Source organism: Artemia sp. Qi Xiang Cuo, chromosome 16 (assembly GCF_049724085.1).
Source record: "Artemia sp. Qi Xiang Cuo chromosome 16, ASM4972408v1, whole genome shotgun sequence".
Lineage (NCBI taxonomy): Eukaryota > Metazoa > Arthropoda > Branchiopoda > Anostraca > Artemiidae > Artemia > Artemia sp. Qi Xiang Cuo.
In genome coordinates, this window is record NC_142809.1 from 47,561,503 (window position 1) to 47,580,007 (window position 18,505).

General features: G+C 34.5%; 1 long non-coding RNA gene across 2 annotated transcripts in view; it reads left to right on the forward strand.

Annotated features, from left to right (window-relative positions):
- Nucleotides 1-4,722: 4,722 nt before the first annotated feature.
- LOC148942994 (uncharacterized) overlaps nucleotides 4,723-18,505 on the forward strand; it is a 151,252-nt gene continuing 137,469 nt past the window's right edge. For both annotated transcript variants that reach the window (XR_016143063.1, XR_016143062.1), the window contains exon 1: nucleotides 4,723-4,833. This is a non-coding gene — a long non-coding RNA (uncharacterized LOC148942994). The remainder of the gene's footprint in view (nucleotides 4,834-18,505) is intronic.

Here is an 18,505-nt window from a genome sequence, read left to right on the forward strand (position 1 = left end):
GAGATTTTTTTTTTTTCGATTCTTTGATTAAAATTACTTTCTTGAGCAATTCCTAAAATTCCAAAATTTCCCAAAATGGACTAAGGGGTAAATAACACAAAGGGGAACAACAACAACTTTCGGCTCAAGAAAAGCGACACTAGAATTGTGTCAATTTTCTTTCAAAAAGAACTTCTCCTTTTTACTTTCTTGACTGTTAGGGTTTTATAGATTTGCATCTGAACCATCATTTATAAAACAAATGGCTATGTTATATTTGCAAAAACATTTATCCTAGTTTTAGTCTTCTATTTCTCTATGGCTTCATTATAATAATCTGTTCAATAATGCATCGTTGATTATCAGCTACTGCAGTCTAGGGGTAACATGGATGATTTAAGTTAATTCCTACGATGCATTTACTCTCCTCCAAAAAGTGGAAGATTGAAGTTCAAACCTCTCTGCAGTACCTTTTTTTCAAAATTATTCAACAAAATGAATGAATTGGAAGCGCTAAACCAATCGTATTGCAAAAATGTCTTAATTAATGATTAACAAGACGTAGCACATCAAAATATGTCGCTAGAATATATGGGACAACGGGCATTAATTTGAAAATTCAAATTGCAAAAGTCTTCTTAAGAAAGTTTTGAATTTCTTTTAAGCTACAACAACATCTAAAAACCTAAGCTGATTAAGACTGATGCACATCTTGAAACTATAATGAAAACGCAGTCACTTTTATCCGTAACCTTCTGTATAAATCAAAATGAAAATAGGACCCGGTGTTTTGTAGTTATATCCATTATTTTGGCGATTTTGGGTTTGGGTTACAGTTTTTTCAAAAGGAAATGTCAATAGAGGGCCGATCAAATTCAAAGCCCTTTACCGCGTTGGTAAAAGGCAAAGCCTGGCCAACTTATATTATAACTAATACACTTTTAAGGGATTTTTCTGATATATAAAGAAGGGTACCTACTCCGCAGTCGTTATATGTGGCACGTATCTTAAAGATGAGAATTGATTTTTTGTCTTCAGAATTGAAAATTAATCTATACCGTAAGCATTATGTCCAATCTTCAGTTCTTTGGGCACTTGTTTTTAAGACAGACAGAGAAACGAATTCCAATTTATGATTACATGGACTCATTAGCAGATGGGATTTTATTTAACATGTTATGATCATCTGCAAATATTATGAAATGTAGCAAGATAAGATTAACAGCTCATTCATGTAATTTGGTGGCCCAGTGGGTTTGACTTTAGTTTGGTAATTACGTTACACAGATATCAAGCGAGGCTATAGTAACAATACGGGAACGCAAGGACCTTAGTAGTCAAGAAGTGTCGATAATCTGGTATAGCTCATGCTTTATATCAAACTGTCAAGGCCACAATCGATAACTAAGTAGCCACCAATAACAACATATTATGTTTGGAGAAGTAGCTGCATCCCAGTGCATGGTCCAAAGTAATAAAATTTTAAAACCCGTTTAGAAAAACACCTGTTAAGTTCGAAAGATTTTGCTTAAAGGTTGTTCAAGCATGAGAACTATTATATAGGTTTGTCCCAAAATAAAAGTTTGCTACGAAATTAAACTTCCAGAAACGTTTAAAAATAGCTTCAGACCCCCAAAAAAGGACTGTGGATCGAAATAAAATGGCAATATTGGAATTACAATAGTGAAAAAAACTCTTACCTGGAGATTTTGAGCCTTCAGTCTTGAAAAAAGAAAAATCATTTTTTTAAATTTGTTCCATTGATGTATCTTTTTTTATTTTCTGCCAAGGTTATTAGACTACTGCTGCCTAGCCATGCAATACCGTGTTCTTCACGCTAATTTTTTTTAGTATTTCAAAAAAGCTTCTAATTGTTCTGATTAATTGTCTTTCAGGAGTCGTTCTTAAAAAATTAGTACAAAAAGTCAAACTTTGGCTCAAAGAGCAAGGTATTAAAAAAAGACAGCCCCCCTCATGTGTATAATAATTTCTGTTTGTTTAAAGTTTGGATGTTACTCCTTACTTTCAATTAAAAAAACTTGTTTTTTACATTTAATTCCTGATCGTATTTAAATAATGCCGGGATATCCGGCTCTCCCTTCGTGGACAATTGCCTCCCCTCCTGTAACGTTATGCCCCCTTAAATTACACCCCCCCCCCCCCCGCCCGCAAGGAAAGTTCCCCAAACAATTCCAATCTAGCTGAAAATTCCATGGTGAAAATTTCTTGTGTATGGTTCCGGGTGAAATATTTTTATTATCGCACTTTCATTTGTAGATTATCTCTGATTTTTTTCTCATTTTTAGAAAATACTATTTTTTTAAATTGTGACGAGAATCCCCTCCTCCGTGGAAAAGTTTGGTGCGATGACCCCTGAAAAAAATCTCTCTCTTCTGGTAAAAAAAAAAAAATTCTGTATTTTTACAAATGGCAACTTGAAACTTCTACAGTAGGGTTTTCTAATACGTTTAATCTGAGGATTGATTTTCATTTGATTTCTTGACTTTTAGGGGCCGTTTCCCTCATTTTTGGTAAATCAAGAAATTTTCTCAGGCTCGTATCTTTTGATTGGTAACACTTAATGAATATTGTATATTCGGAATCAGCGTAATAATCCGGTTCTTTCGATACATCTGTTGATATAAAAATACCATTTTTTAGAGTGTCGGTTGCTAATATGCCGCATCACTCCTTAAGTTCTTTAACAAGCAACTGTTTGATTATACTGTATACTGATGGTAGTGATGTCATTATAACTTACGGCATCACTAAGCTTTTATTGTCAACATCATTTGTAACCAGCTTTGTTACTTTTTAATTTGTTAAATTAATTTAGTAATCATGCACCCCAAATAAGTGAGGGGAGTCACTTCATTAATCTTTTCCAAAATCACTACAAAAATAAGGATATTTGGAGTTTTGGCATATCATGACATGCTCATTGCTGTATTTACGTTCTATTGCTCCTCTGTTCTTTTTTCGAAGCTTTTCTCCGGTATTTTGTCATTTATTAGGGTCTGTCATTATAGTATGCTCAGTCATTTCTGTGTTTTCCTGTCTCTATCCCTGAGCTCGTCTCTTTGCTCCTTCTTTTGTGTGCTGCTTTGTTCTCAATATCCTGTGTTGTTTTCTGTTTCCGTTCCTGCTTCATGGATTTCTTTATTTTTTTCATAATATTAATTAAAAAAAAACTTTTTCCAGAAAATTTTTTTTCAAACAAAAGCAAAGAGCTCTATCAAAGAAAAATTGAGCAAAAATAAAATCAAATAATCTACCACGCGTGAAACTACCCCGAAACAGCATCAATAAATAAATTAAACCCAAAAAGAACAGAAATTACAATAAATAACCAAGTCAAACTCAAAACGAGCTGAAATTAATATAAGTTGGGCTCAAAACACCTATGCCTGAAAAAAATATAAATTTTTTTACTTTTATAACTTTAATATAATATTACAATTTTGATTACTAATTATCAGTATATGTATATTAAACTATCAATGGACATTCATTTATATTTTTTTCGGTAAAGTGCAAGTTTTGTTGCATGTCTCGAGTGTTTCGTCCCTGATGAAAACAAAGCAACTTGTTCTCAGGTCCTTAAATGGAACACATGACTGAGTAATCACAAGCGATTTGACTCGAGCTATCAAGAAATGGAAACAAGTAGATCCCTTTAGTCAGAATTCAACACTAGTGAATAATTTAAATTCGGATGAGGCCGAGTACGATTAAAGCCTTTTAAGTGTGACTTCTTTTAATTGTGACTACATATTTTTCTTATTACTTTTCAATTTGTATGATTTGCCTCACATGAAGACTATTGACACAATGTTAATTTTTTAAACTAATTATTGTATGTTATATAATTTTTATTTTTCTTGGCAGCCCTAGTCCAATTTGAGGTGCACTTTTTAATTTACATAATTTTACAACTAAACTGGTAGTCGATTACGTCATTTCCGTTTTGGAGTGACAAAGATTGTATTGGTCTTTAATTTCTTTGAATACGAACGATAGAGAATCCAGAAAAAATCCATTAAAAAACCCCTAAATTAATTGCTTTAAAATTTGTCAGAATTCTTTGTAAGCAGCTTATCCCTTATTTAAAGAACAGCCAAAATAGTATTTTAAAGCTGGCAAATTTCCTCTCAAAAATGCAAAATTGAAGGGTTTAAATTTCAAACACAAAAACAGAAACTGGGGGAAAAATTTCAAAAGCCGTCACTTTCAAGCACACCTCAGATTCTAAGCAGTTCATTACCTGAATTGCTTCGTGAATATGAGTTGTAGCTGTTTTTCTTCTTTGATTGCTTTTTAATTTTTCAATATATCTGAATCTTATTACCTGCAGACCATTGATAAATTTTAAGCCCGGCTTTATCAGCAGAATTTCCAGAATCCAAGATTCTAGACTATTGTTTAACGTCATGGATACACTGTATCTGGAATGTGACGCCTATTCAGCCGAACATCCAAATAATCCAAACAGAAGATTTTTGAAAATATAGGTTTCTGGAATTTTCCATCATACTATGAAAAAGACAGAAAAAATGAAAAAAGATAGTGTAAGTCCTATTGAATATCCTTCTATAGTAGAAGCCGATGGTGCGCATGGGGTGGTAGCCGCACGCGCAAAATATTTTTTTAGCACTTAGTAAAAACAGATGCGATTTAGTAAATTTTTCCTCTCAGATTTAGCAAATTCTTCCAGGCCAGCATGGCAACCCTGCTCTGAAATCGGAACTTTGCATTGATTACTTTCATCACAATAGGCGCCATTTAAGAAACCTTATGAAATCCGTTTATGTGGGTATGTGGATTGAGGTTCCAAGGAAATAGTTGAAACTGCAGGTAGGCTATTTGTCAAAAGTTAGCCACATTTTAAAAGAAATACCGTGAAAACAAGAAAAACATCATTACGATCCCTAAGACCCTTACTTATATCATTCCTAGGCTATAAGCAGTAGGAACGTAGGCCTAGTCTATTTAACTTGAGCTATATAGGCTATCCTATTTACTCATTCGGGGGGGGAGGGGAGAATGGTATAGACTGATCAACTATTTTAGGATTTTTTTGAAGCAGTTTTCTAAATTTTACAGGATTTTCTAGCCAAAGGGGAGTATACCCAATGGATAATATCTAAAAATTTCTATTCTATAGAATGTAAAAATAATATCCAACCACACTTAGTTATTGCCAAAATTATCCAACTAGTTAGCTATCTGAAAAATCCTTCCAAGCAAATAAGAAATTATCCAACTAGGAAAATAATTAAAATTTTAAAGAAAAATAGCTTTATCTTGTTAGCCAAATACAATAAAGCATAAGAGCCAACTTAATATCTTTAACTAGGTGGATAATACTTTAACTTAATGCTTCTGATATTTATCTAACTAGACAGATAAGTAAATTCTTCATACAAACTAGTGATAGCCTAATATCCAACTAGTCAGACAATTTTTTCTCTTAGACATAGCATGAACGTCTAATTTGGTGGGTATATCAGAAGATCCAAGACTCAGCATTATCTACCTAGTTAAATATTCTTGCTGTGCCTAAGAGAAACAATTTATCTGGCTAGTTGGATATTATCCCAAAACTGCATAGACTAATGGAATTTACTTAGGCTATCCTCCTAGTTGGATATATATCAGGAGTGTTCAGACTAGGTATTATCCACCTAGTTAGATGTTCATGCTGTGCCTAAGAGAAATAAATTATCTGGCTAGTTGGATATTAACCCCAAACTGCTTAGAGAATCTTTTTATCTGCCTAGTTGGATGTTTATCAGAAATGCTAAGGAAGATTATTATCCAACTAGGTAGATATTGTCTCTGACTAAGAGTAGCCTAACAATTTATCTGGCTAGTTGGATATTATCCCAAAACTGCATAGCCTAATAGAATTTACTATCCTCCTAGTTGGATATATAGACTAGCCTATCAGAAATGTTAAGACTTGGTATTATCCACCTAGTTGGATGTTCATGCTGTGCCAAAGAGAAACAATTTATCTGGCTAGTTGGATATTAACCCAAAACTGCTTAGAGGATCTTCTTATCTTCCTAGTTGTATATATATTAGACACACTAGGCAAAATTGTTATCTAACTAGGTAGGCCTAGATATTCTCGATGCCTTAGATAATCAATTTATCTGGCTAGTTGGATATAATCGCCAAACTGCTGAGAGAATCTTCTTATCTGCCTAGTTGGATATATATCAGAGAAAAACTAAGCAACATTATTATCCAACTAGGTAGATATTCTCTCTGCCTAAGAGAATCAATTTATCTGGCTAGTTGGATATTAACCCAAAACTGCTTAGAGAATCTTCTTATCTGCCTAGTTGGATATATATCAGAAATGCTGAGCTAAATTATATCCAACTAGGTAGATATTCTGTATATTGCATAGACAGTCAAATATTCAGCTAGGTAGGTAAAGGTGTAAGAGTCTCAAAAATGTTATTATCTGTCTAGCTTGATATTTTATCTTGATACTAAGTGTAGTTTGATATTATTTTTAAATTCTATAGAATGAAATTTTTTTAAGAATATCCATTGGGCACCTTCCCTAGCCAAAGTATAGCTTTAGATTATTTTAATTTACATTTTTAAAAACAAGAGTCACTGAATGAGATAGTTGCTTTTGGCTATCTTTGAAAGGGGTTAGGTTAGGAAAATGACACTTTCAGGGATGGGTCTCCAGGATAAAGTATGTCCCAGGAAGGTAGGCTATTATTAATTAGCCTACCTACCTGTACCTTTCCCTATAGAGGGTCCTGACCTTTATAAATTTGTGTGTTATAAAAGTGAAACCTAGCAAAATAGGTAAATATCTACCAAATCATGTTATTGACTTATGCTTAAAGTGAATATACCACTCAATGCCTTTTTTTATGCTGATTACAAATATGATAATCATTTCTATCAGAAATGAATTTCAGCCCCCCCCCCTATATATGCCAATTCAGGGTATATATTTCTACATTAGGGGGGCAAATTTTGTTTCTGATGTAAATGGGAGATAAGTTTAAACTTTACCCCCCCCCCCCCCTAATGTAGAAATATGTACCCTGAATTGGCATAGCCTATATAGGGGGGGGGCTGAAATTCTTTTCCGATAGAAATGGTTATTATATTTGTAATCAGCATAAAAAAAGGCATCAAGTGGTATATTCACTTTATGTATAAGTCAATAATATGATTTGGTATATATTTCCTGCAAAATAGATATTCTTGTTAAATTTAGTACAACAAAATTGTTTTCAGCTACACAACTTTGTTCTTTCCCAATTTATAAGGTTATATAGATATACAAATACATTTCTGAAATTAAAAAAAAAAATTGATATGGCTTAAAATTCTACTCAAATAACAGGAATTGTGTTTTCAGAACTAAAGCCAGAGTAAAAGAAACTGATAACTGAAAATGAAGGTAAATGTTATTTTGTCTAAATTTCAATAGGTGACCTGTCATGTAGGCAAATCCTTCTCCCTCTAGAGGGTCCTAACCTTTGATGACCTGTGTGTTATAAAAATTGTACCTTACTAAACAGATCTTCTGCTTAAATGAAGTACAAAAAAATTGTTTTCAGCTTCACAATTTTGCTCAATCACAATTTATAAGGTTTTAAACATATGCAAATAAATTTCCTAAATTTTGAGAAAAAACCTTGATATGGCTTAAAATTCTACTCAAATGACAGGAATTGCATTTTCAGAACTAAAGCCAGAGAAAAGGAAACTAAGAACTTAAAATTAAGGTAAAATATTGTCTTGTCAAAATTTCAAGGTACTTATGCATTATGTGGGCACTGCTATATACTGTATGTTGGTTCATGCTAATAAAATAAAATAGGATAAACTTATAATAGTTTAGAAACAAATTTGGGCTATATGTTTGCACATTAGGGGAGGGGTGGGTGGGGGGTAAAGCATAGTATCTATTAAATATGGTACTGGTGCATTATAACTAAACTAATACTATAAACTCTCAAGGAAACCAGACACAAAACCCCTCAAATGGCTATTTGCAAAAGTTAAAATGGAATGCAAAGCAGGATTTCTCATTGAGATAACAATATTTACATGATTTTTTGGGGGGGTTTCGAGGGGGAAAAAGGTCCCTAGGTTTGGTTACATATTTATTCTATGCTATGCTTAACCCCCCCCCCCCTAATGTGCAAATATATAGCCCAAATCTGTTTCTAAACTATTATATATTTAACCTATTTTACTTTGTTAGCATTAACCAAAAGTAACTTCTTTTGTGTATAGCACTGGTTTAGTTATAATGTACCAGTACCTTAAATACATAAGCTAACTTAGGTACCCCCCAACATTGGGGTGGCTAGTGCCCTTACTAACAGTCAAAAGTGATTAGAAGGCAACCATCACCCAATCCGAACCCACTATTTCCCCAAATACATCAAATTAAAAATTTTAGATAGCCATTTTGTTCAACATAGTTGATTTCCAGATAGAAATTATGTTTTTAAGGAGGACACTCCCCCAAAGCCCTTAGGGCAAAGGTTTTTAGTTATACCCTTGGGGTATATAAGGTTTTTATAGATAGCTTTGTTGTAGAAACTTAAAAAAGGGCTCATTTGATTGGAAATTCAAAGGACCAGTGCCATTTTACTAGTCAAAAGTGATTGGAGGGCAACTAGCCCCCTTCTCACATCCGCTTTTTCCCTAAAGACATCCAATCAATATCTTGGGATAGCTATTTTGTTCAACTTAGTTTAAAGTTCTGGGAATTAGGTATTTGAGGCTACGAGACCCCCCCCCCAAAAGCCCTGAGGGGAATGGGTTGAAGTTATACGGTGGGGGTAAATAAGGTTTAATATAAAGTGTTGTAATGGAAAATTCAAAAAGGGCTCATTCAATTGGACATTGGAATTGCTAGTGCCCTTTTTAATGGCTAATGCCCATTTTCTTCAATATAGTTGAAAGTTCTGGACATTAGGTCTTTGAGGATGACAGCATCCCCACAACCCTCAGGGCAAGGGTTGTGAGTTATGCCCTGGGGGCGTATAAGGTTTTCATAGAAAGTGTTGTAACAGAAACTTCATAAAGAGCTCATTCAATTGGAAATTTAAATGGCTAGTGCCCTCTTATGCCCACCATTTATCCAAACACATACAATCAACATATTAAATAGCCATTTTGTTCAACATAGTTGAAAGTTCTGGAAATTAGGTGTTTGAGGATGATAACACCTTGGGCAATCTTTATAAGTTATGCCCTGGGGGCATATAAGGTTTTTATTGAAAGTTTTCTTGTAGAAACTTAAAAAGAACTCATTTGATTGAAAATTCAAAGGGCTAGTGCCCTTTTTTAATTGTCAAAAGTGATTGGAGGGGAACTAACGCCCTCTCATGCCTAGCTTTTCCTCAAACACATCCAATTGAAATTTTTAGATAGTCATTTTGTTCAACGCATTTGAAAGTTCTGGCAATTAGGTGTTTGGGGATGACAGGGCCCTCAGGGCAAGGGTTATAAGTTGTGCCCTGGGGGCATATAAGGTTTTTATAGAGAGTTGTAGAAACATCAAAAAGGGCTCATTCAATTGGAAATTGAAAGAGTTTGTGCCCTTTTTAATAGTCAGAAGGGATTGAAGGTCAACTTACCCCCCTGTCACACCCATCATCTCTGCAAACACATCCAATCAATATTTTGATCTGTTTATTTTGTGCAGCATAATTTAAAGTTCTTGAAATTGGTTCTTTGAGGATGACAACTCTCCCCCCCCCCCACAACCCTGAGGCCAAGGGATCATTTGATTTTGAATTGAAAGGGCTGGTGCCCATTTTAATAGTCAACTGAATGGAGAGCAACTAACCCCCCTCTAACACCCACCATTTCCCCAAACACATTCAATCAAAGTTTTGAGATAGTCATTTTGTCCAACATGGTTTAAAGTTCCAGAAATTATGTATTTGAGGATGCAAACCCCCCAGAGCAAAGGTAAGTTATATCCTGGGGGTGTATAATGTTTTTATAGATACCATTGTTATAGAAACTTCAAAAGGGGCCCTTTTAATTTGAAATTGAGCAGACTAGTACCTTTCAATAGTCAATATGAAATGGAGAGCAACTAACCCCTCTATCATGCCCACCATTTCCCCAAATACATCTAATCAAAATCTTCTGATATTCATTTTGTTCAATGTAGTTCAAAGTTCTGGAAAATTAGGTCTTTGAGGATGACACCCCTCAGGGCTAAGGTTGCAGGTTATGCCCTGGGGGTATATCAAAAGCAGCACAATAGCAATGCCTAAGTAAAGAACAATGTTGGCACAATGATTTTTTTTTTCTAGACCAGGGCACTTCTGCCTGTCCTCTGACAAAACCTAGTGTCTAAAAAAAATTCGAATTTTAGTTAAGAGTGGGTCCTGCTAATTAGACCATGAGGAATCCAATGGTGCAAATGAAATTATTCTCTGATGATTAGTTTTGTTGTTATTACTTAGTATCTACACAGCTCACCATTGTTTGGGTGTCATACCTAGTATGTACATACTAGAAATCAACATTTACGCCAAAATCTAGTATCTGACAAATTACAGTTTATCAGTGAAAACAATCAGCAGCACCATACAATGAGCATCATCACTTCATTGTTTAAGTAAAGATGGTAAAAATGCATAGAGCAAAACAACGTTTCTGCTTTTTTCTTGGAACTTACTCACATGTAGATACTAGGTTTTGTTGGGCAACTGCCGCTTTCTATCAAAGGTGTTGTTATAGAAACTTTGAAAAGGGCTCATTTGATTGGAAGTTGGAATGGCTAGTGATCTTTTTAATAGTTGAAAGTGATTGGAGGGCAAGTAGCCCCCCTCCCACACCAAAAACATAGAAATTATGTTTTTTAGCAGGAGACTCCCTGCGCATCCCTCAGGGCTAGGGTTGTAAGTTATGCTCTGGGGGTATATTAGGGTTGTCATAGAAAATGTTCTTGTAGAAACTTTCAAAAAGGGCACATTTTTTTTTGGAAATGGGAATGGCTAGTGGTCTTTTTAATAGTTGAAAGTGACTGGAAGGTAACTAACACCACTTCCAAGCCCACCCCATCCAATAAAAATTTTTAGATAGCCATTTTGTTCAACACAGTTATTTTGTCCAGACCAGGGCCTTGTTTATCAAAGGAGTTGTTGAAGAAACTTTGAAAAGAGCTCATTTGATAGGAAATTAGAATGGCTAGTCCCTATTTTAAAAGTCAAATGTGATTGGAGGGCAACTTACAACCCTTCCATGCCCACCATTTCCCCAAACACATCCAATCAAAATTTTTAGATAGCCATTTTGTTCAACATAGTTGATATAGATAGAATTTCTGTTTAAAGAAATTATGTTTTTGAGGAGGACAATCCCCCTGCAGCCCTCAGGGCAAGGGTTTTGAGTTATGCCCTGGGGGGTATATAAGGTTTTATAGAAAGCTTTGTTGTAGAAACTTCAAAAAGGACTCATATGGTTGGAAATTGAAAGGGCTAGGGCACTTCTTCTTAGTTGAAAGTGATAAGAGGGCAACTCACCCACCTCTCACAGCCACTTTTCCCCAAACACATCCAATCAAAATTTTGAGGTAGCAATTTTTGTTCAACGTAGTTGAAAGTTTTGGAAACTAGGCCTTTGAGGATGACAACTTGTAAAAGGGCTCATTCAATTAGAAATTCAAAGTGCTATTGCCCTTTTTAATAGTGGAATGTGATGGGAAGGCAGCTAACCCTCCCCTCACACCCACTTTTTCTGCAAACACATCCAATCAAAATTTTGAAATAACCATTTTGTTCCATGTAGTTGAAATTGTTGTTGTAGAAACTTCAAAAAGGGCCCATTTGATTGGACATGGAAATGGCTAGTGCCCTTTTTAAAAGTCGAAAATTAGGTCTTTGAGAATGGCAACCCCCCCACAGGCCTCAGGGCAACGGTTGTAAGTTATGCCTTGGGGCATATAAGGTTTCCATAGCAAGCATTGGGTTTAGAACCCTACTCAAATTAATTTTTGTTTGTTTTGAGAGTGACTTATTTTAATTTCTGTTTGTTTTGGGTTTCATTTCTTTATTGATACTGATTTGAGGTATCTGTATAATTGTTAGATCATTTGATTCTATTTTTTTTCATTTTTTGTTTAATGGATTTCTTCACTTAAAAAAAAAAAAAACTTATTTTGTGCAAAAACTTATTTTGATTAATCTAGTAGGAAAAAGAAGTTAGTCAATTTATTTTGATTAACATTAGATCTTTGCCTAATCATATCACGAGAATTGAGGTCAGAGAGAGGTCTTAGGTTTAGAAAAGAAGCTTTGGCTGCCAGTAAATCCACAGTATCATTATATTTGATACTTTTATGGCTTAGAACATGTCGGAAATAAATCTTGCTGCCTTTAGTGTGAAGGTTCAGAAGCTGTCTTCTAACGTTAAATAGGTCCTTGTCATTGGTAATTCCAATAATTTTTTAAGCAACAGTGTTGCTGATTAGGAGTCGGAAAGGCAAAGAATATTCTCCTCTACAATGCTATAATTTATGAGATCATCTAGGCTCAAGAAAATGGTACATTATTCAGCTGACAAAATAGAAGATCCCAAAGGAAGGGGTGAAAAAAGGTTAACATTCAGTGATGGAATACATAGTCCTGCTCAAGTTCTCACACCCTAAACAGACCAATCTGTTCAGCCAGAATAGTCTGAATCTCATGATTGGGAATTTGTTTTTTATTTATTGGAATAAGTTCTGCATGACAAATAGGTGGACTCATTTCCCATGGCGGAGTATCAGTAAAGGGGTATGCATAGGGGAATCTGGACTCCAATTTGGGACCACCAATTGAAACTGATTCCAAGATGAATTGCCATTGGTGCAAGCTGCCTTCAAAGCAAAGGTATGATTATACACAACATGCTTGAATTCGTGAGAAGTATTTCTTCCTTTGACAGGATGCTCTTTCACTTAAAGAAACCAAACCAGACAGTTGTTTTAATTTTGATAGAGGAGTATGCCTGTGCAAACCCAGAGTAATTTGAATAGCTGAATTTTGTAAAGATTCCAAGGCTTTAAATGTAGATTGTGAACGAATTGAGAAGAATTGGATGCCATATTCTAGATTAGATTTGATTTATTATATATAAAAATCCAAAATAAATTTAGGGTGGCATCCCCATTTATTTCCAGCAAGTCTTTTTAGAACACAAAGTCTCCAAATGATCATGGATTTCAAAGAATTAATATGTGCATGCCATAGCATTTTTAATCTATCCATAGGCCTAGTAGCTTCACTGAGTTACAATATGGAATTTCACTAGAGAAAATTTGAAGAGGATTGCTCTTGAGCAATTAGCAAATACAATGGCTTTGGTTTTACTATTTGAAATTGGAAAATCAAAAGCTGAAGAGAATCTCTGAACTAATGTGAACGCTGTTGCTGCTTATGAGGTATTTCACGGGGGTAGACGTGCGCTCGAATGTGAGTTAGTCCATTGGAAACAGAAGTGGCTCGGAATGTCTGAGAAACCATCAACTGTTGCTTCAACTCTTGCGTCATACGATGCAAAATGTTTTCCATGCATTTGAAGGCTTTTGCCGATTTTTCAGACATTACCAGTGACTACCGCTTCTGCTTAGAGGAACTTTATCTGTCTTAAGCGATTCAAAACCTATCTGCGGAGCTCAACGGACAAGGAGCGTCTGAACGGACTTGCTCACATGACCCTGAACCACGATATCCAGGTCAGTGCTGACCAAGTTTTTGATCGATGCCAAAAACGACTGGCGGCTGTTACTGTGAGAGGTTAGGTCATCCTTCGTTGTTCGTTTCTCTAAGTGCAGTTGATTCTATTTTTTAAACTTTAATTGTGCTTCATCCTCTGTAAACAATGTTAATATCCATACATTTCTTGCTTTCATGGCTGCTATATAAGGTAGACTGAGGCCTCCACCCCTCTGAAACCAAATTCTGGGCAATTGTCTTTGATATAATATTTTTTTTTATTTATTTGGTTTTCTAAAACAAGGGTCCCATAGGCAAATATAAGGAATAATGCACTTTTTTTTTTATATTTTCTAAATTCTGCTGCTTCGTGGCAGTTCCAAAACATCTACTCACCCAAAATAGAAACTCACTACTTCTAACTTTTTTTTTAATTCTGACTTTGTTGGCAAAATTTTGTCATCCATTCTCAAACAAAAAAGTCTCCCACTAGAAATACTCATGACAAGTGTATACTTTTCATTTCTTTACCTAGCTACCCCCCCCCCCCCCCCCATACCCATTTGGTAATAAACTTTTATTTTTAGACAAAACCTACTTTTCATCCTTGAACAACCTTCATTTATCAAACAAAACAACAATTTTTTATTATAAATAATGCATAGCCGTCTGTTTGAAATCATGGATCAGCTGTAAGTTTGAACAACACCATGAAACCCTAACAGTCAAGAAAGTAAAGAAAGGGGACTATAGTTATCCTTTAGTTATTTTTTTATACAAAAGTTGTTTTTTAATTTTGGTTTCTGTGGGATAAGGTTAATTCTGTACTAGGTTGTCATTAAGGGGGTAGCTAAGATTATTTATTTAAAATGATACATTTGTTAATTTCACAAAGCCAGAGATGACCACGACAGGTGCTTCTGATATTTGATTTCATCAGTTCCTTGGTACCCCCCACAATATTCTGAGATTATTTTTTTGATTAAAATTACTTTCTTGAAAAATTCCAAAATTTCCCAAAATGGACTAAGGGGTAAATAACACAAAGGGGAACCACAACAACTTTCGGCTCATGAAAAGCGAAACTAGAATTGTGTCAATTTTCTTTCAAAAAGAACTTCTCCTTTTTACTTTCTTGACTGTTAGGGTTTTATAGATTTGCATATGAACCATCATTTATAAAACAAATGGCTATGTTATATTTGCAAAAACATTTATCCTAGTTTTACTCTTCTATTTCTCTATGGCTTCATTATAATAATCTGTTCAATGATGCATCGTTGATTATCAGCTACTGCTGTCTAGGGGTAACATGGATGATTTAAGTTAAATCCTACGATGCATTTACTCTCCTCCAAAAAGTGGAAGATTGAAGTTCAAACCTCTCTGCAGTAGCTTTTTTTCAAAATTATCCAACAAAATGAATGAATTGGAAGCGCTAAACCAATCGTATTGCAAAAATGTCTGGATTAATGATTAACAAGACGTGGCAAATCAAAATATGTTGCTAGAATATATGGGACAACAAGCATTAATTTGAAAATTCAAATTGCAAAAGTCTTCTTAAGAAAGTTTTGAATTTCTTTTAAGCTACAACAACATCTAAAAACCTAAGCTGATTAAGACTGATGCACATCTTGAAACTATAATGAAAACGCAGTCACTTTTATCCGTAACCTTCTGTATAAATCAAAATGAAAATAGGACCCGGTGTTTTGTAGTTATATCCATTATTTTGGCGATTTTGGGTTTGGGTTACAGTTTTTTCAAAAGGAAATGTCGAGAGAGGGTAAACTTACCCCCCTATATATGCCAATTCAGGGTATATATTTCTACATTTGGGGGGGGTGGTGGTGGCAAATTTTGTTTCTGATGTAAATGGGCGGTAAGTTTAAACTCCCCCCCCCCTAATGTAGAAATATATACCCTTAATTTGAATATATAGGGGGGGGGGGCTGAAATTCTTTTCCGATAGAAATTGTTATTATATTTGTAATCAGCATAAAAAAAGGCATCAAGTGGTATATTCACTTTATGCGTAAGTCAATAATATGATTTGGTATATATTTCCTGCAAAATAGATCTTCTGGTTAAATTTAGTACAACAAAATTGTTTTCAGCTACAAACCTTTGTTCTATCCCAATTTATAAGGTTATATAGATATACAAATACATTTCTTAAATTAAAAAAAAAAAATTGATATGGCTTAAAATCCTACTCAAATAACAGGAATTGTATTTTCAGAACTAAAACCAGAGAAAAAGAAACTGATAACTGAAAATGAAGGTAAATGTTATTTTGTCTAAATTTCAATAGGTGACCTGTCATGTAGGCAAATCCTTCTCCCTCTAGAGGGTCCTGACCTTTGATGACCTGTGTGTGTTATAAAAATTGAACCTTACTAAACAGATCTTCTGCTTAAATGAAGTACAAGAAAATTGTTTTTGGCTTAACAATTTTGCTCAATCCCAATTTATAAGGTAAAATACATTTCCAAAATTTTGAAAAAAAAACCTTAATATGGCTTAAAATTCTACTCAAATAACAGGAATTGCATTTTCAGAACTAAAGCCAGAGAAAAAGAAACTAAGAACTTAAAATTAAGGTAAAATATTGTCTTGTAAGAATTTCAAGGTACTTATGCATTATGTGGGCTCTGCTATTTACTGTATGTTGGTTAATGCTAATAAAATAAAATAGGATAAATATATAATAGTTTAGAAACAAATTTGGGCTATATGTTTGCACATTAGAGGTGGGGTGGGGGGGGGGTAAAGCATAGTATCTATTAAATATGGTACTGGTGCATTATAACTAAACTAGTACTATAAACTCTCAAGGAAACCAGACACAAAACCCCTCAAATAGCTATTTGCAAAAGTTAAAATGGAATGCAAAGCATGGTTTCTCAGGGATTTAACAATATTTAAATGATTTTTTTGGGGGTTTAGGGGGTGAAAAAGGTACCTAGGTGTGGTCAAATATTTCTTATATGCTATGCTTCACCCCCCCCCCCCCCCAATGTGCAAATATATAGCCCAAATCTGTTTCTAAACTATTATATATTCATCCTATTTTACTTTGTTAGCATTAACCAAACTTGACTTCTTTTGTGTATAGTGCTGGTTTAGTTATAATGTACCAGTACCTTAAATACATAAGCTAGCTTAGGTACCCCCCAACATTGGAATGGCTAGTGCCCTTACTAACAGTCAAAAATTTTAGATAGCCATTTTGTTCAACATAGTCGATTTCCTGATAGAAATTATGTTTTTGAGGAGGACACTCCCTCAAAGCCCTTAGGGCAAAGGTTTTTAGTTATACCCTTGGGGTATATAAGGTTTTTATAGATAACTTTGTTGTAGAAACTTAAAAAAGGGCTCATTTGATTGGTAATTCAAAGGGCCAGTGCCCATTTTAATAGCCAAAAGTGATTAGAGGGCAACTAGCCCCCTTCTCACATCCACCTTTTCCCCAAACACATCCAATCAATATCTTGAGATAGCTATTTTGTTGAACATAGTTGAAAGTTCACTTTTTATTAAATGCCAATTTATTTAATTGGTACATCCAAATATGGAAGACAACTGGACTTGAGCCAGAACCACACCTCTATACTCCGAACCTATACCGTAAAAATAGACTATGACGGTAACAGGAACTGCAAATAAAGTCGCCTAAAAATAACCCCAAGGTCCTAACAACCGCTCATAGTGGTTGTTAGTATACTCACATCTTGAGTAGTACACATCATGTAGTATACTCACATCTTGAGTACCAGACGAGTCCAGTACAATAATACAACGCGTTTCAGCAAAAATTTCTTTGGTTATACCATTTTCAAATAGTTGTGAATCTCGATCTAGGGTTTCCATTGTCAACTCATACAGTGTCCTCAAGGATTTATCACAAGATATATTGTAGAGTGGGATTCCATTTACTTGACACACAAGAGATAAAAGTCCAAATATCTCAAATTTATGGGGGCAACTCATCCACGATCCTATGGAACTAGCACTTTTTACCAATTCCAATGCTAATTTTGAAGGAATTTTACCATTGATTAATGATGAGTTTGTGTAGGTGTGTGAGCCCATGACAATATGATATTGATTGGTGTTTTTATGAGGAACAATTAGTTTAAAATTATTTCCACTAGCTCTCAGTTTCTCCACTGCCAAAGCAACAGACCTCATAACCCTTTTGCTTTAGTACAGGAAGTAGTGCCGAGGCGAGGAAGAGTTATATAAGGATTTGCAGAAAGCTCCTTTCGTAAAATGAAAGTGTATGGAGCAAGAGTAAATTTTATACAAACATTAATATTTTGTGGTATACATTGGTGCATCTAAGTGCATCTTTAATTAACTGTACTTAGTGTTATCTGACAGTGTTCAAAATCGAAAGTGTTTACTGGGATATACTGAAGGTGATTAGATATTGTAATGATGAATATGATCTTGACTGGTTTTTTGTTCAAGAATTCATAGGAGGTCTCTCTTTTTTTTGAAGCAAGAAGTTAATTACTTTTCTCTCTTTTTATTTTAAACATAATATGCCGCTTAAATAGAAACACTAGGTTTCTTGCCGGCAATTTGTTGCGTCATCCCTTTCAAACTTAATCTAGAATTTTTAACCATTAACAGATCATTACACACTAAAAATATTTATAATTTTAATAGAAGTCACAAAAATTAGATATAACATTAAACCTCTTGTTAAAACATAAAGTTACTTCTGAATATACAAACACAGTATATACACGAGCATTTTTAGTAAACTTAGAAAATCATTGTGAACTAACAAACTTTGA